This window comes from Narcine bancroftii, chromosome 1, assembly GCF_036971445.1.
Source record: "Narcine bancroftii isolate sNarBan1 chromosome 1, sNarBan1.hap1, whole genome shotgun sequence".
Lineage (NCBI taxonomy): Eukaryota > Metazoa > Chordata > Chondrichthyes > Torpediniformes > Narcinidae > Narcine > Narcine bancroftii.
In genome coordinates, this window is record NC_091469.1 from 493,882,455 (window position 1) to 493,909,103 (window position 26,649).

Here is a 26,649-nt window from a genome sequence, read left to right on the forward strand (position 1 = left end):
ATGTCAGTCCGTGGCCTCGTTTACTACTAAACTGGGGCTACCTACAAATGGGAGGGACACCTTGTATTCTGTCTCCAACTGGATGGCATGAATATCGTCTTTTCCAATTTCCTTTCATACCCACTCCCGAAGTCTCTCCCATCTCTCTGGGTCTCTTCCAGCTCCCCACCCCCTTCCTATCAGTTCAGAGAGATGCCCTCTGTTGTACAACTGCAGTATAAAACCCACCATTTTTTCCCCTTGAGACGATCACTGAGCTTCACTCTAGGTTGTAAGCTGTGGATGACACTGGAAAACCATTGTAAGGGGTTCACTCGTGGATGTGGGCTGTGGGTGAGGCAGGGTGTATGTTGGTAAAGGGTGGATGTTCCACTCCAGGTTGTGGGCCATGGGTGAGGCAGGGCGTATGTTCCACTCCAGGTTATGGGCCGTGGGTGAGGCAGGACGTATGTCGGTAAAGGGTGGATGTTCCACTCCAGGTTGTGGGCCATGGGTGAGGCAGGGCGTATGTTCCACTCCAGGTTGTGGGCCGTGGGTGAGGCAGGGCGTATGTCGGTAAAGGGTGGATGTTCCACTCTAGCTTATGGGCCGTGGGTGGAGCAGGGTGTATGTAGGTTAAGGGTGGATGTTCCACTCCAGGTTGTGGGCAGAGGGTGGAGCAGGGTCTATGTTGGTTAAGGGTGGGGGTTCCACTCCAGGTTGTGGGCCATGGACGATGCAGGGTGTATCTCGATAAAGGGCGGATGTTCCACTCCAGGTTGTGGGCCGTGGATGGAGCAGGGTGTATGTAGGTTAAGGGTGGATGTTCCACTCCAGGTTGTGGGCAGAGGGTGGAGCAGGGTGTATGTTGGTTAAGGGTGGGGCTTCCACTCCAGGTTGTGGGCCATGGACGATGCAGGGTGTATCTCGATAAAGGATGGATGTTCCACTCCAGGTTGTGGGCCGTGGGTGGAGCAGGGTGTATGTAGGTTAAGGGTGGATGTTCCACTCCAGGTTGTGGGCCGTGGGTGGAGCAGGGTGTATGTAGGTTAAGGGTGGATGTTCCACTCCAGGTTGTGGGCAGAGGGTGGAGCAGGGTGTATGTTGGTTAAGGGTGGGGGTCCCACTCCAGGTTGTGGGCCGTGGGTGGAGCAGGGTGTATGTAGGTTAAGGGTGGATGTTCCACTCCAGGTTGTGGGCCGTGGGTGGAGCAGGGTGTATGTCGGTTAAGGGTGGATGTTCCACTCCAGGTTGTGGGCCGTGGGTGGAGCAGGGTGTATGTCGGTTAAGGGTGGATGTTCCACTCCAGGTTGTGGGCTGTGGATGGAGCAGGGTGTATGTTGGTTAAGGGTGGGAGGTCCACTCAAGGTTGTGGGCAGAGGGTGGAGCAGGGTGTATGTTGGTTAAGGGTGGGGGGTCCACTCCAGGTTGTGGGCTGTGGGTGGAGCAGGGTGTATGTAGGTTAAGGGTAGATGTTCCACTCCAGGTTGTGGGCAGAGGGTGGAGCAGGGTGTATGTTGGTTAAGGGTGGATGTTCCACTCCAGATTGTGGGCCGTGGGTGGAGCAGGGTGTATGTAGGTTAAGGGTGGATGTTCCACTCCAGGTTGTGGGCCATGGACGATGCAGGGTGTATCTCGATAAAGGGTGGATGTTCCACTCCAGATTGTGGGCCGTGGGTGGAGCAGGGTGTATGTAGGTTAAGGGTGGGGGGTCCACTCCAGGTTGTGGGCAGAGGGTGGAGCAGGGTGTATGTTGGTTAAGGGTGGGGGGTCCACTCCAAGTTGTGGGCCGTGGGTGATGCAGGGTGTATGTTGGTTAAGGGTGGATGTTCCACTCCAGGTTGTGGGCAGAGGGTGGAGCAGGGTGTATGTTGGTTAAGGGTGGGGGGTCCACTCCAGGTTGTGGGCAGAGGGTGGAGCAGGGTGTATGTTGGTTAAGGGTGGGGGGTCCACTCCAAGTTGTGGGCCGTGGGTGATGCATAGTGTTTGGTGCATGGTGTATGTCAGTGAAGGGTCCATTCCAGGCGCTGTCGGCAGTGGGGAGAGTGGCCATCTGAAAGCGGCTGAACTTTGCAAATTTCTGTAAAATAAGTTGATTAAAATTCAGAATCCCAATATTAAAAGAATGCGCTCACTTTCTTTCATTGAAATTGTTAGTTATAGATAGTGGATCCTTCGATAACTGCTAATATTTGGGTTTGATTATCCGTGGGCACTCTTACTATATGTGTATCTGTTCCACAACTCGACTGTCATGCGGTATAAAACCTTGGACCCCCAACTACCGTGTTCTAGCGAGGCTTTACTGTACTAGTTAAGTCTGGACCTTGTTGAAGTTGAGAATTCAGTGAAACTCCTTGAAGTGATGCTCCACTATCAAATTCTACACATAGTTTCAACTTTTGTGGATGTATAACTCCATAATGAGGTAAATACCATTTTTAACCATCTTTACGTTCCAAGATATCTTCTGATGCCTTTTCTACATAACCCTTGGCTATCCTGTCCAACATGACATTTGTATGTTCCAAATGAAAGGAGGAATTTCTCTTAAATTTTCTCTTCAAATTCGGCATGTGTTGTTCTGCAATTATTTTATTATCTGGCATACAAATTTCTCTTCAAAGGTAATGCTTCAGTAATGATCATCAACATGTTTAACGGAATTTGAAACTAAATCTAGAAACTGCTGGTCCTCCTTTGAAGGTTCTTGAATATCTGTGATACATTCATGGAAAATCAATTTTAAGCTGTTGTTCATTAAGTTTCACAACTGAAATTCTGTTGACATTCAAGTTCAACGTCTCCTGATCATTATTCAATATCCTTCTAATGGTCCCTTAATTGTCCATCCAAGCAACATTCTCACAGCATTTTTACTTCTTATTACTTGTAGAGGTTTGAGAGCTTTTGGCACATCTAATGTATCTCAATTTTAGCATCAATCTTAGATCATCTTTTAGATGATCCTACTGTTTGATGTCATTCTGGTAGGGAATATTCTCCTTATTCACAGGCATAGACTTCTAAGTATACACTTGGAAGATCACAAAATTCATTGCTATTCAATCCAGCAATCTAAACCTGAAACTATATTAGTTTCAATGTGCTTTTCATCATTCATTGTCTTCAACAAGATCTGTGATCTTTTACCATGAGCATTAAGTTTATTCATTGACTCAACAGTGCAAAATGATGCGGTACTTCCTGGATCAAGAAATGCATAGGCCTTCAGTATGAAGTTCCTTTTTTAGCTTTAACCTATACAGGAACTATTGAGAGAGATTTGTCACTGGTCCCAGTAAGACTGTTTGTCTGAACCAAAGTTGAAGCATCCCCTCTGACTGTGTCTTTAGTCTTGGATTCAGATTGTTGGACTTGGTTCTCAAATTTACTTCATTGAGTATGCAGTAACTTGGGATGCTTTAAACTGCATATATCACAACTGAGTCGCTTATTACAAGTTTTGCTCATGTGTCCTTTACACAAGCAACCAAAACATATTCCATTTTTCTTTAAAAAGATTAATTTCTCATCATGCGACTTCTTCTCCAACATCTTTCTAAGCATGCTTATCTTTGCAATACCAACATCTTTCCTGAACAGTCTGATCTTCCTTTGTTTCCTTGTTCTTTCCTGTGCTTGTATCTGACATAGCAGTAACAAAGGTACTTCCCTTTGGTTTCTGTTGAGATGATGACTTAGACTTCTTTACATCTTTAGGAACTATTGAAGTATCCTTAATATTTCCAAAGACTGGTACAGTGTTAACATGCACATGCCATTCCAAGAATTGTACAACATCCTCAAAGGTAGAATCCCTTCCAGGAAGCATCTTCAGCTCTGCAACCTTGGTTTTCCGTAAGTCCTTAATCTTATAATGTACTTATAATAATTGACAAATTAGCAAGCAAATTCAGCTCTTGCAAATGTACACGACTTCCCATCGTGTTACAACATCCTCTCAGAAAGAGTGCATATGCTTGTAAAGGCTTCGCATCCTCTGATTTTATTGCTGGCCAAGAAAGAATCTTGTCTCTATGGGCCTTTGCAATTTTATATTCATCTCCATAATGATGATGTCCCCCTAAGGATGGAATCCCAACCTCTTACCTTCCCTTCTTTGACACAGGACAAGTCTCTGTGCCAGAGACCTGATGCCATGGCTCGTACCTGGGTGAGAGTGTGACAGTGAGTGACGATATAGTTTGTGGGGGGCTGAATGTTGGAGATGGGGGTGTGGAGAAGCCCCTGTTGATTCAGGGTGATAGTGGGAGATGATGTAGTTTGTGGGGCTGAATGTTGGAGATGGGGGTATTACAAGCCCAGAGGACCCCAAAACCCAGCAGCAATAGATAGTCACCAAGATAAATGATTTCTTAAACAAAAGTTGATTTTAATGATCTTTAAACATGAAAACAGAATTACACTTTAACTTATCATTATTAACTTACTTTACCTAACTTAACCCTCTTCTAATTCTGAGCGCACGTGTGTGTAAGTTTAGAAAAGTTTTTTGGTTCACAGTCCAATCTTTCTTCTCATTCTTCCAAGTTCTCTGGATGCAGGCAATTCTTAGACTGTGCACAGAATTTAACATTCCTAAAGTTCACCAGGCTTTGGTGCTCAAAAGGTAAATTAATACCTCTCAGGAAGGTTCTTGTTGGTTTTTAGAGAGAGATGTGTTGTTCCAGGGCATCCACAACTGATGTACTTCCATCAGTCACCTCAGTGTCTTGCTGACGAAACTTGCCCCCTCAGGGTTCACTAGACGATAACCTCTTTCTTTCAGGTCATCACAGAGTTCCTTTCTGTTTCTCTTACTCCAAGTGAAACATTAGACAGTCAGTCCTCTCCTCTTGCATGAACCACAAGGGCTTCAACCAGGTCATCTTCCAAAAGCTTGCCAGTTTATCCTGTTTCAGTCCCAGCAACATCTGCTGACTGACACTGTCAGAGTCTCTCTCTCTCTCTCTCTCTCACACACACATTGAGACTGAGACAAAGCCTGTTTGACTCTCTCTGCTTGCAAAACCCCATGACCCTCTTACAACAGCAAGTATCCTGCAGACAATAGGAGCCAGCATTCTTTTTCATCTGTGGCTTTTGGGTAAACAAGAACCCATTTAGTGAGGTCTTTCAAGCACTCTTCAAAGCTCTTGCAAAAAGGTGTGAGACACCACTATGTATCCAGTATTATCAGAGCTCCAGCATTTCAAATAAGATTTTGCATGTGACCTACCCTAACAAACCTTTCCCAATTTATCTCCCAGAACTATTTCCATGTACTCTGTCACAAGGGAGGGATGGGGAAGCCCCCTGGATTTGGGGTGAGATCTGGGGGATGAGGGTGACTGAGGGAGATGATCTGGGGAGAGATCAGGGAGAAGGTGAAGTCACTGGTGGTGCTCAGCCCCACCTTGTGGCCGCCTGATGTATGTGCAGTTCCTCCAATTGGCTGGTGGGGGTCACGTGCCGGGATTCCTGCAGCCTGTGCGTGAGGAAGAATCGCTCGGAAGTTGGTGATTTGGGGAAGTTCTGTCCCCATTGAAGATCATGAATATGTATGGAGGTTCATGAATATGTATGAGGGGGAGCAGCTGCTGGGGCTGATCCTGGTTCTGGAGATCCGGGGGCTAGTGACGTAATAAAGACGCGGTTCTCAGCCCCACCTGCTGGCCGCCTGGTGTATGTGCAGTCCAGGTTGACGATGTATCTGATTGGTCGGTGGGGTCACGTGCCGGTGCCGCCATGTTGGATCCTGCCGCCTGTGTGTGAGGAGGGTTCGCTGGTGAGTGGGTGATTTGGGGAAGTTCTGTCCAGATTGAAGGTCATGAATATGTATGAGGGGGGAGTCATGATGATGTATGAGGGCGGGGAGCGGATGCTGGCACCGGAGCTGCTGATCTGTGGATCCCGGGCCGTGCTTGTGGAGCAGGATCCACGTTGGGGCCCGGGCCAGTTTGGGGCCGAAAGGCCGGGAAACGGACCCATCGGGGCCGACGGGGACCGGGGGGGGGGGGGTGGGGGGAGAGCTGCTCTCGTCTCTTCACTGGGGAATTCTCATGGTCTCGGGGGGGGGGGGGGGATGAAACCCTTACTGGGGGCAGAATCAATCATAATAATGGGGACAAAAGGCCCGGGGTGAGGGGGGGGGGGGGGTTGGTCACAGGTCCTCAAACTGAAAAAAAGAGATTTCCATATAACCATTTACAGCACAGAACAGGCCAGTTCGGCCCTACTAGTCCATGCCGTAGCAAATCCCCACCCTCCTAGTCCCACTGACCAGCACCCGGTCCATACCCCTCCAGTCCTCTCCTCTCCATGTAACGATCCAGTCTTTCCTTAAATGTAACCAATGATCCCGCCTCGACCACGTCTGCCGGAAGCTCATTCCACATCCCCACCACCCTCTGCGTAAAGAAATTTCCCCTCATGTTCCCCTTATCATTTTCCCCCTTCAATCTTAAACCATGTCCTCTAGTTTGAATCTCCCCCTTTCTTAATTGAAAAAGCCTATCCATATTTACTCTGTCTGTCCCTTTTAAAATCTTAAACACCTCTATCAAGTCCCCTCTCAACTTCCCTGTACAACCTGCACAACCTTTCCCTGTAACTCAGACCCTGAAATCCTGTCAACATTCTCGTGAACCTTCTCTGCACTCTCTCTATTGTGTTTATATCTTTTCTATAATTTGGTGACCAAAACTGTACACAGTACTCCAAATTGGGCCTCACTAATGCCTTGTACAATTTCATCATGACCTCCCTACTCTTGAATTCAATACTCCGATTTATGAAGGCCAACGTTCCAAATGCCTTCTTCACCACTATTTACCATAACTCCTAAATCCCTTTGTTGCTCTGCACTCCTCAATTGTCTACCATTCAATGTATATGACCTATTTAAATTTGCCTTTCCAAAATCCAGCACCTCACATTTATCTGTATTAAATTCCATCAGCCATTTCTCAGCCCACACCTCCAGCCTTCCTAAATCACCTTTTAATCTACGGTAATCTACCTCACTGTCCACAACACCACCAATCTTTGTGTCATCCGCAAACTTGCTTATCCAATTCTCTACCCCTATATCCAGATCGTTAATATCTATAACAAATAATAGTAGACCCAGGACCGAAACCTGAGGAACTCCACTAGTCACCGGCCTCCAATTGGACAAACAATTTTCTACCACTACTCTCTGACACCTCCCATCCAACCACTGCTGAATCCATTTCACTACCTTTTTATTTATACCTAATGCCTCCACCTTTTTTCCTAACCTCCTGTGGGGAACTTTGTCAAAAGCTTTACTAAAGTCCACAGCTTTCCCTTCATCAACCTTTTTTGTAACCCCCTCGAAGAACTCAATCAGGTTTGTCAAGCATGATCTACCCCTGACAAAACCATGCTGATTACTCCCTATCAATCCCTGTACCTCCAAAAATTTGGAAATAGCATCCCTCAGAACACTTTCCATCAACTTGCCCACCACAGACGTCAGACGTACAGGCCTATAATTCCCAGGTTTGCATTTGGACCCTTTCTTAAACAGAGGAACCACATGCGCCACCCTCCAATCCTTTGGTACCACCCCCGTGGCCAGTGACATCCTAAATATCTCTGTTAATGGCCCCACTAACTGTCCACTAGCCTCCCTGAGTGTCCTAGGGAATATTTTGTCCGGTCCGGGAGATTTATCCCCCTTTATCTTTTTCAACACAGCCATCACTACCTCCTCGGTTATCCTTATATGCTTCATGACATACCCACTATTTTTCTTTACTTCAACTGGTTCAACATTTCAGAATAGAATGAATGTGTGTTTGAAATGGGGCCTGGAAGGGACACAGGTTTGTGTGTGGGGTGGGGGGGGGGGGGCTGGGCCCTGGGGGGGGGAAAGGTTTGGTCCCCAACCTGAGAAAGGAGATTTCAGAATAGAATGAATGTCTGTTTAAAATGGGGCCTGGAAGGGACATGAGTTTGTGTGTGTGGTGGGGGTGGGGTCTGGTCACCGGGCCCTCTGGGGTGGGGGGCTGGTCACTGGGCCCTGGGGGGGCTGGGGGGGGGGGGGGGGAAGGTTTTGTCCCCAACCTGAGAAACAAGATTTCAGAATAGAATAAATGTGTGTTTAAATTGGGGCCTGGAAGGGACACGAGTTTGTGTGTGTGGTGGGGGGGTGGGGCGGGCTGCATAAGTGGCCATATTCCTGTCTTGTTCTGCAGCTGCGGATCTGATAAGGATCTCCTTATCTGGGGGAGATTGGAGAGAATTTTAAGGGATATGAGCAGTCCTTTTGCTGGTTCCAAAACAAGAGATGAGAAACTATAAATTCTGTGATTTGGTTAAATATGATTCACTCCTTTCTAGTTAGTTGGCAGCTTGTGGCTGTGTTTTCATGCTGTAACAGACTTGGAACCATCGAACATTACAGCCCAGAAAAACAGGCCATTCAACACTTCCAGACTGTGTCGACCAATAAAACTAGTTAGTCCCACTGACCTGGTCTCATTCCATAACCCTCCAGACCTCTCCTATCCATGTATTGATCCAATTTATTTTTAAAACTCAAGATTGAATCTGCATTCACTACATCCGATGACAGCTCATTCCACACTCCTACCGCTCCCTGAGTGAAAAACGTTTCCCTCCTGTTCCCCTTGTATGTCTCCCCTTTCTCTCTAAAGCAATGACCTCTCGTATTTATGTTCTCCAATCTAAATGGAAACATCCTACTCATCTCTACTTTGCAAAGACTTTAAAAGTTTGTTTCTGCAGCTTTATTCATGTTTGTTTCAGGTCCACCTTCAACGTTGGCGAAGTCAGCAGGATCCCAAGATAAGAATCGCAGTTCAAGTTTGGGCTGAGTAAGTGGCCGGGCCAGTGTCGGAGCAACAGAGGCACATAGGGCCCCAGTGTAAATTTACCTTGACCTACCACCGTCGATCTCCGGTGGTCCAGTCCCTTGCCTGAGGTTGACCAGATTTCCTTTTTTTTAAAAATTTTTATTTTTCACACTACAAATCACATTGTTCAAGATACACACATTTTCCATTTCAAATATATACAGTGTCTTTTTCTCCTCCCCTCCCTCCTCCCATCCCACCCTCCCTACCTCCCCCTCCATTCATTTAAAGTACAGAATCTAAGATACATTAAACCCGTCAAACAATGTTGTCACTCAATAAAAACAAGCAAGAAATTCCACTGAGTCAATTCTTTTCATTTCCTCCTCCTGTCATTTTAGGTGGTAGATGTGCCCGGTAGGTTTTCTCTATTATGTTTCATGTAAGGTTCCCATATTTGTTCAAATATTGTAATGTTATTTCTTAAATTGTATGTTATTTTTTCTAATGGAATACATTTATTCATTTCTATATACCATTGTTGTATTCTCAAATTATCTTCTAATTTCCAGGTTGACATAATACATTTTTTTGCTACAGCTAGGGCTATCCTAACAAATCTTTTTTGTGCTCCATCCAAATCAAGTCCAAATTCTTTGTTTTTTATATTACTTAGGAGGAAGATCTCTGGGTTTTTTGGTATATTGCTTTTTGTGATTCTATTTAATATCTGGTTTAGGTCTTCCCAAAAATTTTCCACTTTCTCACATGTCCAGATTGCATGAATTATTGTTCCCATTTCCTTTTTACAGCGAAAACATCTGTCAGATACTGTTGGATCCCATTTATATAACTTTTGAGGAGTAATATATAGCCTATGTATCCAGTTATATTGTATCATATGTAACATCGTATTTATTGTATTTCTCATAGTTCCTGAGCATAACTTCTCCCATGTTTCCTTCTTTATCTTTTTGTTTAGATCTTGTTAGGTTGACCAGATTTCCTTGACGGGATGCACAAAAGGATCTGCAGAAAGGAATACGGATTGCATGAGGTTAGTGTGTTTTAATTGGGTCATACCTGGTGACATCAGAAGGAAGGGTGTATCGGAGAAACTGTTGACACATCCTACCTGAAAGGTCGGACTCGGGGTTTGTTTTGTTCCTCATTGCCACTGTTATTTATTTACATAATGGTACAAGGGATAAGAGTGTGGCTAAAGAAAATCTGAAAGCCTTGTCTCAATGCAAGGAGCATTCGTAATAAAGTGGAGGAATTGGATGTGGAGATAGCTATTAATAACTATGATATAGAGGGGATCAGAGAGACATGGCTTCAGGGGGAACGTGACTGGGAGCTGAACATTCAAGGTTACTCGACATTCAGGAGGGATAGACAGAATGGAAAAGGAGGTGGAGTAGCCCTGTTGGTTAGGGAAGAGGTGAATGCCATAGAAAAGAAGGATATCAGTGTAGAGGATGTGGAATCCATATGGGTTGAGCTGCGAAGCACGAAGGGGCAGAAGGCGCTAGTGGGAGTAGCGTACAGGCCACCTAACAATAGCAATGAGTGAAGGAGTCATGAAGAAATTTGATAATGCGTACAACAAAGGGACAGCAATTGGAATGGGTGACTTTAATCTACATGTAGATTGGGTGAACCAAATTGGTAAGGGTAAGGTTGAAGAGGATTTCTTAGAATCTATGTGGGATTATTTTCTAAATCTGCATGTTGAGGAACCAACGAGGAAACGAGCCATTCTAGACTGGGTAGTGAGTAATGGAGAAGGGTTAATTAGCAATCTTGTTGTGAGGAACCCCTTGGGCAAGAGTGACCACAATAGGGTGGAATTCTTCATTAGGATGGAATGTGACAGAGTTGATACGGGTAGAAAGGTTTTGAACTCAAAGAGGGGTAACTTTGATAATATGAGATGTGAATTGGCTAAAATAGATTGGCAAATGGTACTTAAAGGACTAACAGTAGAAATGTAATGGAAATCATTTAAGGATAGCTTGGAGCAAGTGCAGAAAATGTACATCCCAGTTTGTACAAAGAATAAATCGAGGAGGGTAGCGCATCCGTGGCTAACAAGGGAGATCCGAGAGAGTGTCAAATCCAAAGAAGGAGCTTAAAAATTAGCTAAAAAGAATAATATACCTGATGATTGGGAGAAATTCAGAGTTCTGAAGAGGAGGACAAAAGGATTAATTAAGAAAGGTAAAAGGGATTATGAGAGGAAGCTGGCAGGGAACATAAAAAAATGACTGTAAAAGTTTTTATAGATATGTTAAGAGAAAGAGGTTGGTTAAGACAAATGTGGGTCTGTTGCGGACAGAAACGGGTGAGTTAATCATGGGGAACAAGGGTATGGCAGACTGTCTGAATGACTACGTTAGTTCTGTCTTCACCAAGGAAGACATAACTAATCTTCAGGAAATTGTTGAGGATCGGGGACCTAATGTGAGGGAGGGAATAAAGGAAATAATTGTAAGTCAAGAGGTTGTATTAGTTAAATTGCAGGGATTAAAGGCGGATAAATCCCCAGGGTCAGATAATCTGCATTCGAGAGTGCTGATTAGAGGGTGGCCAATGTAACCCCACTCTTTAAGAAGGGAGGGAGAGAGAAATCGGGAAACTACAGACCAGTTAGCCTGACATCGGTAGTAGGGAAGGTGCTAGAATCAGTTCTTATCTCTATCAACTTCTAATTCTAAGCGCATGTGGATAGAAACATAGAAGATAGGAGCAGGAGTAGGTCATTCGACCCTTCGAGCCTGCTCCGCCATTCAACGAGATCATGGCTGATCTTAAAGTTCAGTACCCCGTCCACGCCTTCTCTCCGTAACCTTTAATACCCTTATACTGAAGAAATAGATCTAATTCCCTCTTAAATACATTTAATGAACCTGCCTCTATTGCCCTCTGTGGCAATGAATTCCACAGATTCACCACCCTCTGGGTAAAGAAATTCCTCCTCATCTCGGTCTTAAATGGTTTGCCTATTATCCTTAAACCATGGCCCCGTGTTCTGGATTTTCCCATCCTTGGAAACATCCCATCTGCATCCATTCTGTCCAGTCCTGCCAGAATTTTATATGGTCTCTATGAGATCCCCTCTCAATCTTCTAAACTCCAGCGAGTACAATCCCAATTTGAGCAAGCTTTCCTCATAAGTCATTCCTGCCATTCCAGGTATCAGCCTGGTGAATCGCCTCTGCACTCCCTCCATTGCAAGAACAACCTTCCTTAGATAAGGTGACCAAAACTGCACACAATACTCCAGGTGGGGTCTCACCAAGGCCCTGTACAGCTGCAGTAAGGTATCCTTGTTCCTAGACTCAAACCCTCTTGATATGAAGGCCAACATACCATTTGCCTTTTTAACCGCCTGCTGTACCTGCATGCTCGCCTTCAGAGACTGGTGTACAAGTACCCCTAGGTCTCTCTGCACTTCCCCATCTCTTAATCTATTGCCATTCAAATAGTAATCTGCCCTCCGGTTTGTATTACCAAAGTGGATAATCTCACATTGATCCACATTGTAGTGCATTTGCCATGTATCTGCCCAGTCCCTCAATTTATCCAAATCACACTGGAGCTTCCTGACCCCATCTTCAGTGCACACAACCCCTCCTAGCTTAATGTCATCTGCAAATTTGGAGATATTCCATCCAATCCCCTCATCAAGATCATTAATGTAAATTGTGAACAGCTGGGGTCCCAGTACAGATCCCTGTGGCACCTGTTAGGTCTGCTTTGTTCGAGAATGAGTGAGTCAGACACCAGACTGAGTCGAAATCAAGGTTCTTTATTACCGGATTGTAACACTTGCAACTAACAGTGTTAGTTGGAGAAGGCGCAATCTCCCGATATCAGCAAGTGGTGTTTTTTTTAATACCTCAGGACATGCACTTAGTAAATTATCATACCATTACATTGTCCAATGAATAAGCTGTTGCTACCCTTCTCTGTTAGTCTGCTGCACATCATCTTGTTATTGCCACATTTATCTTGAGCGTACAAGGTCACACCTGCATCCTGTTACTCCTTAGTACTGGGTGACTCCTTCTCCGGTCCCAACTCATGATGTTTTTACCTTACACACCCCACTGGTCACAACGAGCCGTTTATCCCAACTCTCTGTCTTCTACCTGCCAGCCAGTTCTCAATCCTCATCAATACTTTGCCCCCAATCCCATGAGCCTTGATTTTGGAAGCCAGTCATTTATGCGGGACCTTATCGAAGGCCTTTTGGAAGTCCAGGTACACCACATCCACTGTCTCTCCCCCATCTATTTTACCTGTCACCATCTCAAAGAATTCCAATAGATTTGTCAAGCACGATTTACCTTTTGTAAATCCATGTTGACTCCGTCCGATTCCTTCTCTGCTAGTTATATGCTCCGCTATTACATCCTTAATAATGGATTCCATCATTTTGCCCACTACTGATGTAAGGCTCACCGGCCTATAATTCCCCACTTTTTCTCTACCCCCCCTTTTTAAATAGTGGGGTAACATTAGCTACCCTCCATTCCATGGGTACTGATCCTGAGTCTATCGAGTTCTGGAAAATAATTCTTAAAGCATCTGCTATCTGAATGGCCACTTCCTTAAGTACCCTAGGATGTAGATTATCAGGCCCTTGGGATTTATCAGCCTTCAATCCCATCAATTTCCCCTAAGACCATGTCCTTAGAGATACTGATTTCTTTCAGTTCCTCCCTTGCATTAGTCTCTATGTTTCCCAACATCCTTGGGAGGTTATTTGTATCCTCTCTTGTAAAAACAGAACAGGTGCAGTCTTTAGGTATAAATTTTGAGAAAGTCAAATGGATTGAACATTGGCTGAAAGGGAGAGGCCAGAGAGTGGTAGTGGATAATTGTCTGTCAGGTTGGAGGCCGGTGACCAGTGGTGTGCCTCAAGGATCTGTATTGGGCCCATTGTTGTTCGTTATATACATTAATGATCTAGATGATGGGGTGGTGAATTGGATTAGTAAATATGCAGACGATACTAAGATAGGTGGAATAGTGGATAATGAAGAAGGTTTTCAAGGATTGCAGAGGGATTTGGGCTGCTTATAAAAGTGGGCTGAAAAATGGCAGATGGAATTTAATGCTGATAAGTGTGAGGTGCTTCATTTTGGTAAGAAGAATCAGAATAGGACATACGTGGTAAATGGGAGAGCATTGAGGAATACAGAAGAGCAGAAAGATTTAGGAGTAACGGTACATCGTTCCCTGAAGGTAGAAACTCACGTGAATAGGGTGGTGAAGAAGGCTTTTAGTATGCTGGCCTTTATCAATCATTGCATGGAATATAGGAGTTGGGAGGTGATGTTGAGATTGTATAAGACGTTGGTGCGGCCTAATTTGGAGTTCTGTGTGCAGTTCTGGTCGCCTAATTATAGGAAGGATATAAACAGAGTGGAGAGAGTGCAGAGAAGGTTTACCAGAATGTTGCCTGGGTTTAAGCATCTGGAGTATGGGGAGAGATTGGACAGATTGGGTCTTTATTCTTTGGAGCGTAGAAGGTTGAGAGGGGATTTGATAGAAGTATTTAAGATTATGAAAGGGATAGACAGAATGGATGTGGATAGACTATTTCCGTTAAGAGGAGGAAAGTTTAAAACAAGAGGACATGAGTTAAGAATTAAGGGGCAGAGGTTTAGAGGTAACATGAGGGGGAACTTCTTTACTCAGAGAGTGGTAGCTGTGTGGAATCATCTTCCGGGAGAAATAGTGGCGGCGGAGTCAATTGTATTATTTAAGAAAAGGTTGGACATGAGAAGAAGGTGGAGGGTTATGGGCATTGTGCAGGGAGGTGGGACTAGAGAGGGGTGTTTGGTTCGGTGCGGACTAGAAGGGCCTAATGGCTTGTTTCTGTGCTGTAATTGTTATGTTATGTTAACTAAAGTAAGAATTTAATTGGTCTGCCATTTCCTTATTCCCCATTATATATTCCCCTGATTCCGACTGCAAAGGACCTACTCTGGATTTTACCAATCTTTTCCTCTTGACACATTTATAAAAGCTTTTGCAGTCGGTTTTTATATTTGCCGCAAGCTTACTTTCGTAATTTATTTTTGCTCTCTTGATTGATCCCTTTGTCCTCCTTTGCTGCATCTAGAACTGCTCCCAGTCTTCAGTTGCGGTACTTTTTTTGGCCAATTGATATGCTCTCTCTTTGGACCTAATGCTGTCTCTAATTTCCCTTGTTATCCACGGTTGAGTCACCTTTTTTGGTTTATTTTTATGCCAAACCGGTATAAACGATTTTTGCTATTTCTCCATTAGATCTGTGAATGCTTTCCATTGTCTTCCCACAGTCAACTCCCCCATAAACACCACCCAATCAATCTTACTCAACTCCTGTCTCATACCTTCATAATTCCCTTTATTTAAATTCAGGACCTGAGTCTCGTTTTAATTTCATCACTCTCCATGTCGAGTGAGAATTCGATCGTATTGTGATCGCTCCTACCCAAAGGGCCTCGTACAACAAGATTGTTGATTAGCCCCTTATCATTGCATAATACCCAATCTAAAATGGCCTGGTCCCGAGTTGGTTCCTCGACATATTAAAGATGCAATCGCAGTACATCTGGAAAGTCATGGTATCATTGCACAGAGTCAGCATGGTTTTGTTAAGGGGAAATCATGTCTGACGAATCTAATAGAGTTTTAAAATGCCTTACTAAAGCCTCTACTAACCAGTAGAGTGGATGGGGAAAACCAGTGGATGTGGTATATCTGGACTTTAGTAAGGCTTTTGATGAGGTTCCACACAGAAGACTAGTATATAAACTTAAAGAGCACGGTGTAGGAGGTATGGTATTAAGGTGGATAGAGAATTGGTTGAGGGACAGGAAGCAAAGAGTAGGAATAAATTGTTTTTTTTCAGAATGGCTGTCAGTGTCTAGTGCTGGGGCCGCAGTTGTTTACGATATATATCAGTGACTTAGATGTGGGAATAGATAGCAGTATCTCGAAATTTGCAGACGATACGAAGTTGGGTGGCAGGGTTAGTGGTGTGTTGGATGCTAGGAGAGTGCAGGATGATTTGGGCAAGTTAGGCGAGTGGACCAGCACGTGGCAGATGCAGTATAATGTGGATAAATGTGAGGTTATCCACTTTGGAGGTAAGAACAGGAAAGAGGATTATTATTTAAATTGAATCTGTTTAGGAAAAGGGGAGATGCAGCGAGACTTGGGTGTTGCTGTGCATCAGTCGTTGAAAGTGGGCGTGCAGGTGCAACAGGCGGTGAGGAGGGCGAATGGTATGTTGGCGTTCATAGCGAGAGGATGTAGGTCCAGTGTAGGGAGATCCTGCTGCAGCACTACAGAGCCTTGGTGAGACTACACCTGGAGTACTGTGTGCAGTTTTGGTCGCCTTATCTGAGGAAGGACATCCTCGCCATGGAGGGGGTGCAGAGAAGGTTCACTAGGCTGATACCAGGGATGGAGGGACTCACATATGAAGAAAAGTTGGATAGACTAGGCTTGTATTCTCTGGAATTTAGAAGATTGAGGGGGGATCTTATAGAAACTTATAAAATTCTTAAAGGTTTAGACAGACTAGATGCAGGAAGGTTGTTTCCAATGCTGGGAAAAAGCAGAACCAGGGGTCATAGTTTAAGGATGAGGGGGAAGTTTTTTAGGACTGAGATGAGGAAAAATTTCTTCTCTCGGAGAGTGGTAAATCTGTGGAATTCTTTACCACACGAAGTAGTTGAGGCCAGTTCCTTGTCAATATTTAAGTGTAGGTTAGATTTGGCCTTTGTGGTCAAGGGGATTAGGGGGTATGGGGAGAAAGCAGGAACTGGATACTGATCAGCCATGATCATAATGAATGGTGGTGTTGGCTTGAAGGGCCAAATGGCACTCTTACACCAATTTTCTATGTTTCTATGCTATGTTTGCACTCACACAATTAAGACTCCGAGACATGTTGCTTTCTCATCCTTTACTTCTATTAGACTAACATGGCTACTGACACATAGGGTTAAGGGTGAAAACACGTCATGATGTCCAGCAGAGGGCGGGCTTATACCCACTAATCCCCATACTCAGAATAGAGATTTGTCCATTGGTCGTAACCTTTGCCTTGGGTTCATGGTATGGCGCCCTAATCTGATTTTGAAAAGTTGGTCCTAACCCCACCTTCTTCAGAACTTTAAATAAAAATTCCCACTTCAGTTTGTCAAAAGCCTTCTCTGCATCCAGGGAAACAGCCAATCCCCTCTCATTTCCGGTTTGTGCCAGGTGCATTACACTCAACAGACTGCCAGTGTTACCTGCTGCTTGCCTCTCCTGCACAAAGCCTGCCTGGTCTTTGTTTATTAATTTTGGCAGATGCAACACCAATCTGTTTGCCAGGGCCTTGGCAAGTATCTTGTGATCTATATTCAGCAGAGAAATTGGTCTGTAAGAGGAGGGCAAAAGTGGGTCTCTACCCTTCTTCAAGATCGTTGTAATAATTGCCATTGTGAAAGATTCCAGGAGGGTTCTTGCTTCCCTTGCCTGGTCCATCACCTCCATATTCAGAGGCATTAGTAAGTCCTTAAATTCTCGATAAAACTCAGGTGGGAGTCCATCCTCTCTTGGAGACTTGCCTTCTTGTGGCGCACTCAATGTTTTCACCTGCTCTTCCTCTGTAAGAGGAAGGTCTAATTCTGCCTGTATAAACGGGTAAATTTGGGAGATCCAATTAGCCAGAAACTCGTCTGTTTGATTGGGATCCCCAGCCAATTCAGATTTGTACAGTCCTTCATAAAATTCTCTGAAGGGCTCATTAATTTCCTTTGGTTTATACGAGATCTAGCCATTGATTGTTCTAGAGCTTGTTCTGTTGACCTCATTAGGGCCTCCTCCATACTATATGTTTGAAGCGTATTATTCCAATTTCTTGTTTGTAAGAGCTCTGTAGTGGTCCTCTAAGCCTGATTTCTGAAAATCTTTCTCTAATTGGGTAATGTCCTTTTCCAATCCCTCCATTTCCTCATATAATTTTTCTTGACTGTCTTTGTATACCCAATTATCTGGACCCTCAAGTGTGCCTTAAGGGTGTCCCACAGAAGGAATTTAACTAGAGGGGCAGCTGGTCTCACAAAACAGGGCTATTTCGGCTTTTATGAAACTACAAAACTCCGATTTCTTTAACAACAGTGTTAAGATGCTACCTATATGCCACAAACGAGCCTGCAGCTGACGTGGACTTTTTACCCCCTCCATAAATCTTCGTCCGCGAAGCCAAGCCAAAGAAATATGCTGTGTCCACTTATCTGGCATTTCTGTGGTCAGAACCAGGGGGGAATGGTCCGAGAGGAGCCTTGCCCTATACTCAGCTTCCATGATCCTACCTTCTTTTCTGGCTTCAGCCATATACTCTATTCTAGAGTAGGAATCCTGTTGCTTTGAGTAAAATGAATAATCCCTCTCTCTTGGATGCTTTTTCTGCCACGCATCTCCCAAATTCAGCCCCCTCTAGTCCCAGTTATTCGTTTTGTGGATATATCCAGCATGGGATTCAGACATAGATTAAAGTCACCCCTCATTAGAATATTTTCATTTACCTGCCAATCTTAGGGAAATATCCTGTATAAATTTTTCATCATCATATTTGGGGATGTACACATTCACTAGAGTCCAGGGTTCTGAATCTTTCTGACAGTTCACCATAACAAATCTTTCCATTTTGTCTGTAATCACCTGCACTGGAACACTCTTTCCCACTAGAATTGCTACCCCCCACTCCTTGCCTTTGAGCCAAATGAGGAGCATATGACCTGACCCTCCCATCCCCTTTTTAGCTTCTGATGCTCCCATTCAGTTAAATGCATCTCTTGGAGGAAGGCAGATCTATCCCCATCTTTTTAATACGATCGAATTCTCAGTCGACATGGAGAGTGATGAAATTAAAACCGAGACTAAGGTCCTGAATTTAAATAAAGGGAATTATGATGGTATGAGATGGGAGTTGGGTAAGATTAATTGGGTGGTGTTTATGGGGGAGTCGACTGTGGGAAGACAATGGAAAGCATTCACAGATCTAATGGAGAAATTGCAAAAATCGTTCATACCGGTTTGGCATAAAAATAAACCAAAAAAGGTGACTCAACTGTGGATAACAAGGGAAATTAGAGACAGTATTAGGTCCAAAGAGAGAGCATATCAATTGGCCAAAAAAAGTGCCACAACCGAAGACTGGGAGCAGTTCAAGATGCACCAAAGGAGGACAAAGGGATTAATCAAGAGGGCAAAAATAAATAACGAAAGTAAGCTTGCGGCAAATATAAAGACCGACTGCAAAAGCTTTTATAAATATGTCAAGAGGAAAAGATTGGTGAAATCCAGAGTAGGTCCTTTGCAGTCGGAATCAGGGGAATATATAATGGGGAATAAGGAAATGGCAGACCAATTAAATTCTTACTTTAGTTGTGTTTTTACAAGAGAGGATACAAATAACCTCCCAAGGATGTTGGGAAACATAGAGACTAATGCAAGGGAGGAACTGAAAGAAATCAGTATCTCTAAGGACATGGTCTTGGGGAAATTGATGGGATTGAAGGCCGATAAATCCCAAGGGCCTGATAATCTACATCCTAGGGTACTCAAGGAAGTGGCCATTCAGATAGCAGATGCTTTAAGAGTTATTTTCCAGAACTCGATAGACTCAGGATCAGTACCCATGGATTGGAGGGTAGCTAATGTTACCCCACTATTTAAAAAGGGGGGTGTAGAGAAAAAGCGGGGAATTATCGACCTGTGAGCCTTACATCAGTAGTGGGCAAAATGACGGAATCCATTATTAAGGATGTAATAGCGGAGCATATGACTATCAGAGAAGGGATCGGACGGAGTCAACATGGATTTACAAAAGGTAAATCATGCTTGACAAATCTATTGGAATTCTTTGAGATGGTGACAGGTAAAATAGATGGGGGAGAGCCCATCTACAGCAGGCGGTTAAAAAGGCAAATGGTATGTTGGCCTTCATATCAAGAGGGTTTGAGTCTAGGAACAAGGATACCTTACTGCAGCTGTACAGGGCCTTGGTGAGACCCCACCTGGAGTATTGTGTGCAGTTTTGGTCACCTTATCTAAGGAAGGATGTTCTTGCAATGGAGGGAGTGCAGAGGCGATTCACCAGGCTAATACCTGGAATGGCAGGAATGACTTATGAGGAAAGATTGCGCAAATTGGGATTGTACTCGCTGGAGTTTAGAAGATTGAGAGGGGATCTCATAGAGACCATATAAAATTCTGGCAGGATTGGACGGAATGGATGCAGATGGGATGTTTCCAAGGATGGGAAAATCTAGAACCCGGGGCCATGGTTTGAGGATAATAGGCAAACCATTTTGGACCGAGATGAGGAGGAATTTCTTGACCCAGAGGGTGGTGAATCTGGAATTCATTGCCACAGAGGGCAGTAGAGGCAGGTTCATTAAATATATTTAAGAGGGAATTAGATCTATTTCTTCAGTATAAGGGTATTAAAGGTTACGGAGAGAAGGCGGGGACGGGGTACTGAACTTTAAGATCAGCCATGATCTCGTTGAATGGCGGAGCAGGCTCGAAGGGCCGACTGACCTACTCCTGCTCCTATCTTCTATGTTTCTATGTAACACAGAAATCCAAGTCTTCCCAGTGTACCAGTTTTAATAATATATAAAGTCTTGTTCCCCCTTTTACTCTTTTCCACTTGGTCCTCCATTTAGTGCTGACAGGGTATTTATAAACTGATGCACTTTCTCCTTTTCTGTAAAAAAAAGAACTTCCCCCCCACCCCAACAACATGATTTTTAGGGTAGTAGGATGATGTAGAATACAATCATAGCCCTTCTGCTTTGCTGATCACTTAACCAGTTCAAAGACTTTCTGTTTCTTGAGCAGAGCTGCATTAATATCTGGATAAAAGAACACTTTCGACTCCCTGTGTCCAAGGGAGCTCCTCTCTGAATTTCCCCTTTTGTTGCCGCCCTTAATATGTTTACACAATTTTGAAAATACTTTAACTTTATAAGTATAAGGATTAACTGGGGCCTTTGTCCCAACCCTGACTTAGGGATTGGGGCTCTAAAGGCTCTTTCTATTTTAAAAGGGGTTCCCAGCGCCTCCTTTCCGAGTGCTTTGGGGATCCATTTAGTTGAACTCTTAAGATTCCCCCCACCCCGAATCTTTTTTCAATCCCACTATTTTAATGTTGCAGCGTTTGTGAAGTTCTCCAGGAAGTCCAGCTTCACCCATTCCTCATCTCTTTCTTTAAGGAGACCTTGTAGCGGTAGCTACACGGAACGAATTCAAACAGAAACCACGAGCTGAGGTTGGTTTAGTTTTCAACTATTTATTCAAAAGCCCGCGCTGCGCTTTGAGGCGGCCGCAAGTCTCATTCATGCTTCGGCTGGGGAGAGGGGATACACGCTAGGCTGTGATTGTAGGAAAAGCACTGAGATGCTGGAGATACTCAGCTGGTTTCTTTCAGCATCTCTAGGAGGCAAAGAAAAAGATTTTATCTTGGTCTCCGAGAGATGCTGAATAGACCTGCCAAGTTCCTCCAACATTTCGATATTTTTAATCACACTGGGGAAGAGACATTCACCTGTTCCCCATGTGGGATCAGATTCACTCAGCCCTCCACCCTGTTGAGGCACCAGAGAGTTCACATCTAGTGGATTCCCATGTAGACAGGGTGGTTAAGAAGGCATTTGGTATAAATCATAGTTGCAGTATCACTTCCCAGCTCCTGTACTCTATTCTGTTTAAGGTAAGGCCAGGTTGGGAGTATAGTGTTCAGTTCTGGTCTCCAAATTCTAGGAAGGATATAGATAAGGTGGAGAGGGTGCAGAGAAGATTTACAAGGATGTTGCCTGGCTTAAAATACCTAGAGTACAGGGAAAGATTGAAGAGGTTCATTGGAACGTAGACGGTTGAGAGGGGATTTGATAGAGGTGTTTAAAATGATGAAGAGAATAGATAGACTAGATGCAAGTAGACACTTCCCCCTGAGAGCAGGGGAGGTTGAAACAAGAGGACATAAGTTGAGGGTAAGGAGGCAAAATTTTCGGAGAAACATTCGAGGATGTTTCTCCACTCAGAGAGTGGTGGCTGAATGGAATAATCTTCCGGAGGAAATAGTTGAGGCAGAGTCAATTCTTTCATTTAAGAGGAGGCTGGATATATACATGGATAAGAAGGGGTTGGAGGGTTATGGGCGGAGAATAGGCAGGGGGATCTAGCGGAGTTGTTTGAGTGAACCAGAGTGGACTTGAAGGGCCGAGATGGCCTGTTTCCATGTCATAAACTGTTATATGGGAGTAACCTTTCACCTGTCCCCTGTGCATGAAGTGTTTCTCTCAACCCTCTGGCCTTTAGGCACACCAGCGGGTTCACTCTGGGGAATGAATGTTCTCTGGCAGCAAGTATGGGAAGGGTTTCGCCCAGTTTTCCTCTCTGCAAAATTCACACGAGAGAGAGAGAGAGACTCTTCACCTGAACATGGGAAGGAATTCACTCAGCCCTCCAGTCTATGGGGACACCAGTCATTTCACAAAGGGAGCGATTGTTCATCATGGACTCTCTCAATCTTTTCTCTCCAGTAAGAGCGTCACATGCTAAAGGGTGTGTTTAAGATGCAGGGGGAGAGAATAAAGTTAAGGGAGATGTTTGGGAGCAATATTTTATCCATGAATATGGAGGGATGTGGTTCATCTGCGGGCATCAGTTTTGTTTAACTCACTTCCCTTTTTCATCTGTCCCCTGCCAGGCATCTGCCTGCTTTTTACTCACACCTTAAAGAAGGGCTCAGGCCTGAAATATCAGATATGAAACTTTATCTCCTGTGGATACTGAGAGTCCTGCTGAGTTCCTCCAGCATTTCTAAGTTTTTATACAATCACAACCTCTGCAGACTTTTGTGTTTCACTCCATCCAAGTCTGGTCTATTCTGTGAGGACCTGTTTTGTAGCTGGAGGTGCCAACATCCAGATCTGTGTTCTCTGTACCTTGCCTGTCACTTGTCCCAATTATCCGACCTCTCATCTTACTCATTTCTCGGATGCAGTTGAATTCCTGCCACTTTTGGAAAGGTACTCCTTCTCTCTTCCCCCCCACGATTGATCATGTGGAGCCCCGTGCGCAGATTGACACATGGACGGTGTCACAGGGTGATAGCAATTGAGTGACATGTCTCCAAAGCGACTGTTGGTGGGTTGGGTGGTTCCAATTGGTTGGAAGTTGCTCATCCTTTCGATGTCACAATGGAAAGATGACATGGGGATGCAGTTTATCTGTGGTATTGAGACTCGTTGGCAGAGCGGTTTCTGGACCGTTGAGTATTCTGGATATTAATGCTGTCATTGACCTTCGAAACAAAAGCTGCCATGAGCATTCTGCTTAAAAGTCTGAAATAATTCCTGCACTTCCTCTTCGATCATCACATGTTTATTACAATGTGGTTCGCAAAACTAGAACCCATGTAACAGTAAATCCTGGGTTTATCACAAGTTCCTTCCTCTCCAGTGCGTGTTACCTCTCCTCCTTTCCATCAAAACATATCACACACTGGCCACATCATCTTTCTCAACCCCATAATTAGGTTATATTCAGCCGTGTACCAATGATCAAGCAGGTGGCTTGCAGGTCTACAATATGGGGTGTTTTTACTTTCTTTCCTGTCTGATTATTGTGACACCTTCAAGCTCACTGCTCCGTTTGATTTAATGGGATTGCTATCATAGGAACTCCCTGCCCACTGTGGGATGGAAACTGGGTACAAGCCTGACACTGAGACACTCCCATGGTCTTAACATACAAGAGAGACGTACATAAATATGTGTTGTCCTGCTATTGTCGCTTGGACTCATACGGAGGGTCGCTACATTCCCTATTACCTGAAGTATGAGGAAAAAAATCCCAGAATAAAGCCTTACAATCTCATCAACATATACAATGTCCGCAGTGTCATCTTTATAAAAGACTCTGATTTTGGTGACATCACGAGCTCTCCCTTATCTCACTGGTTCTCTTACAGTCCATAAGTGTATTCACTGGGATTGCCCTTCAACCTTTACTGCCATGGGTGTGGTAACATAAGAGATAGGAGCAGAAGTCAGCCATCTGGCTTATTGAGTCTGCTCTGCCATTCAATAGATCATGGCTGATCTGTTCATTGACTCAACTCCACCCACCTGCCTTTTCCCCATATCCCTTAATTCCTCTTTTATGTAAAAATCTATCAAACTGAACCTTAAATATGTTGAATGAAGTCGCCTCAACCACTTCCCTGGGCAGAAAATTCCACAGATTCACTCTCTGAAAAAACAGTTTTTCCTCATCTCCATCTTAAATCTACTCCCCTGAATCTTGAGGTCTTTTCCCCTAGTTCTGGTCTCACCTACTAGTGAAAACAATTTTCATGCCTCTATCTTATCTCTCCCTTGGTCTTCTTCTCTTCTTTGTGTCTGTGTCTCTTCTGTTTTTCCTGATGAGCTGCTTGTATCTCTTTGTCGGGCCCTTTGCTGGGCCTCTTGTTGCTGGTCCTCCCCTCTTGGGCTACTCCTCTGTTGTGCCTCCTGCCGTTGCTCTTTTTGCCGGTCGTCTCTCCATCTCTCTCTACCACGTCGCTCCCTTCTCTGCTGCTGCCTTTCTCGTCCCTCAGCTGTTTGCGCTGCGGCTGCCTGCTCCTCTGCTGAGCCCCCTCCCACGGGTGTCCTCTTTTTTCTTTATTTCTGTTGGTTGCGCACTGCCCATGCACGACTCCTTGCGCATGTGCAGTTGTGTACTTTTGTTTGGCTCCAAGAGCCATTTTTGAAGTCCACCGGCAGGTGAGTCGTGATTCCGCAGGGCAGGCACTGACCTCGGGGGTCGGGCGTTCCTTGCCACCACAGCGTCCTGTTCCTTCGTGAAGGTAAGGCCGCCTTCTTTCTTCTTCAGCGATTTTTCTACTTATATTCCAGGTTTTATTTTCTCCTTCTTGGGTGCCATCCTCCTTCTCTTCTCTGTAACTTTATCTTCTATTTCTTACATTTTATTTTTGTTGTGCTTTGTCTTTTTCTAACTTTTTTCCTGTTTTTCCAGAGAGGGCTGGTTTTCCCGACCGGCCACTACTCCATCACATGACTCCTCCTCGCTATTTCATCCTTAATGACAGCTTCAAGCATTTTCCCAACTACAGACATTAAACTAATTGGCCAATAGTTACCTGTCTCCTGGCTACATCCCTTTTTAAAAAGTGGCGTGACATTTGCTTTCTTCCAATCTGTGGGGACCTGCCCAGAATCTGGAGAATTTTGGTGAATGATGATCAACTCATCGACTATAACTCCCGCCATTTCCCTCTGCACCCTGGGATACATCCCATTAGGGCCAGGGGATTCGTCTGCTTCCAGTCCTTATAGTTTGCTCATCCCTATCTCTTCTGCAACAATTATTTTATCGAGGCCCTCACCTCCCTTCATATCCCTATCGCCACTCTTTGACATGCTGGACATGTCTTCCACCGTGAAGACTGGCACAAAACATCTGTTCACTGCCTTGGCCATTTCCTCATTACTCAGTTTCAATCTCCCTTTCTAATCTTCCAACATTTTTTTGCTATCTGTTTTGATATCTTCATAATCCTCTCCCTTTTCCTTATTTCCTGTTGAATTGTCCATTATTGCCATTTAAAGTTTCCCAATCCTTTAGTTTCCCACTACTCTTGGCTACTTTGTACACATGAGCTTTTAATTTTATACTTTCCTTCATTTCCTTAGATAACCAAGGCTGACTCTTCTCTCTCTTTCTGCCCTTAGTTAACGGGAAGATATCTTTCTTGAGCATTGTGAAAATCTTCCACTGTTGCTCAACTGTTCTGCCCACTAGCCTGTGCTCCCAGTCCACGCTGACTAATTCCTCCCTCATCCTGTTGTAGTCTCCCCTGTTCAAGCATGATACAATAGTTTTAGATCTAACGATGGCACCCTCCATCTGCATGAGAAATTCAATCATACTAAGATCGCTTTTTCCAAGAGGCCCCTAACGACTAGATCATTAATTGCACCGATCTCATTGCACAATCCTCGATCGAAAACGGCATTCTCCCTTGTTGGCTCCTTAACATGCTGCTCAAGATCAGTTATCACGGATGCATTCGATGAAGCCAGACTCCCTCGACCAACTTGATTTTCCCAATCTATGTGGAAGTTAGTCCCCCACTACAACTGTCGTTCCGTTCTTATGTGCCTCAGCTCTCTCTCGGCTAATTACCTGTGCCACTATTATTTAGTGGGTGAAAGACAACTCCCACCAGTGATTTTTTTTTTCTCCCTTTTCTATTCTTAACCTCTTCCCAGATAGACTCAACATTCTGCTCCTTAGATCTTGTATCATCTCTCACTATCACCCCACCACCTTTACCTGGAATGGACCCTTCCACTTTGATGCCAACTTCTTCTGCCCTCGATTCCTGATCAAGACATAATCTCATAGCTGGATACCAGGTAACATTGTCTCCAGTTGGACTTCCTTTCTTTGAGCGTTCTGAACCTGTAAATGTATAGACTCAAGAATCTCAGTGAGTTGTCGAACATAGCTAATCATCTTTTCACTCAGGGCATGTAAATCCAGACAGGCTTCTATATTCTCGTAATGGTTTCCCAAATAAAACTTCAGCTGGTGTTAATCCTGTACCACTCACTAATTCATTGCAAAGAGAGCCTTGGGGAGAACCTTTAGCCAATTCAATCCTGTCTCCTCAACTAGTTTTAACAAAGTCCCATTTGCCCTTTCTACCATCCCTACTGCCTGTGGGTGGTGGGCTTAGTGAAAC

At 44.4% G+C, this 26,649-nt stretch overlaps 1 long non-coding RNA gene and 1 pseudogene across 3 annotated transcripts; both read left to right on the plus strand.

Annotated features, from left to right (window-relative positions):
• LOC138752020 (zinc finger protein 729-like) overlaps positions 1-26,649 on the plus strand; it is a 60,739-nt pseudogene that overhangs the window by 3,648 nt on the left and 30,442 nt on the right.
• LOC138752023 (uncharacterized) lies at positions 5,687-26,296 on the plus strand. Of its 3 annotated transcripts, none has more exons than XR_011350316.1 (5): positions 5,687-5,770; positions 8,782-8,849; positions 9,811-9,885; positions 21,052-21,165; positions 26,174-26,296. It is a non-coding gene; the product is annotated as an uncharacterized lncRNA (long non-coding RNA). The 3 variants fall into 3 exon arrangements; XR_011350317.1 differs by having other exon boundaries at positions 26,178-26,296; XR_011350318.1 differs by lacking the exon at positions 26,174-26,296 and having other exon boundaries at positions 21,052-21,169.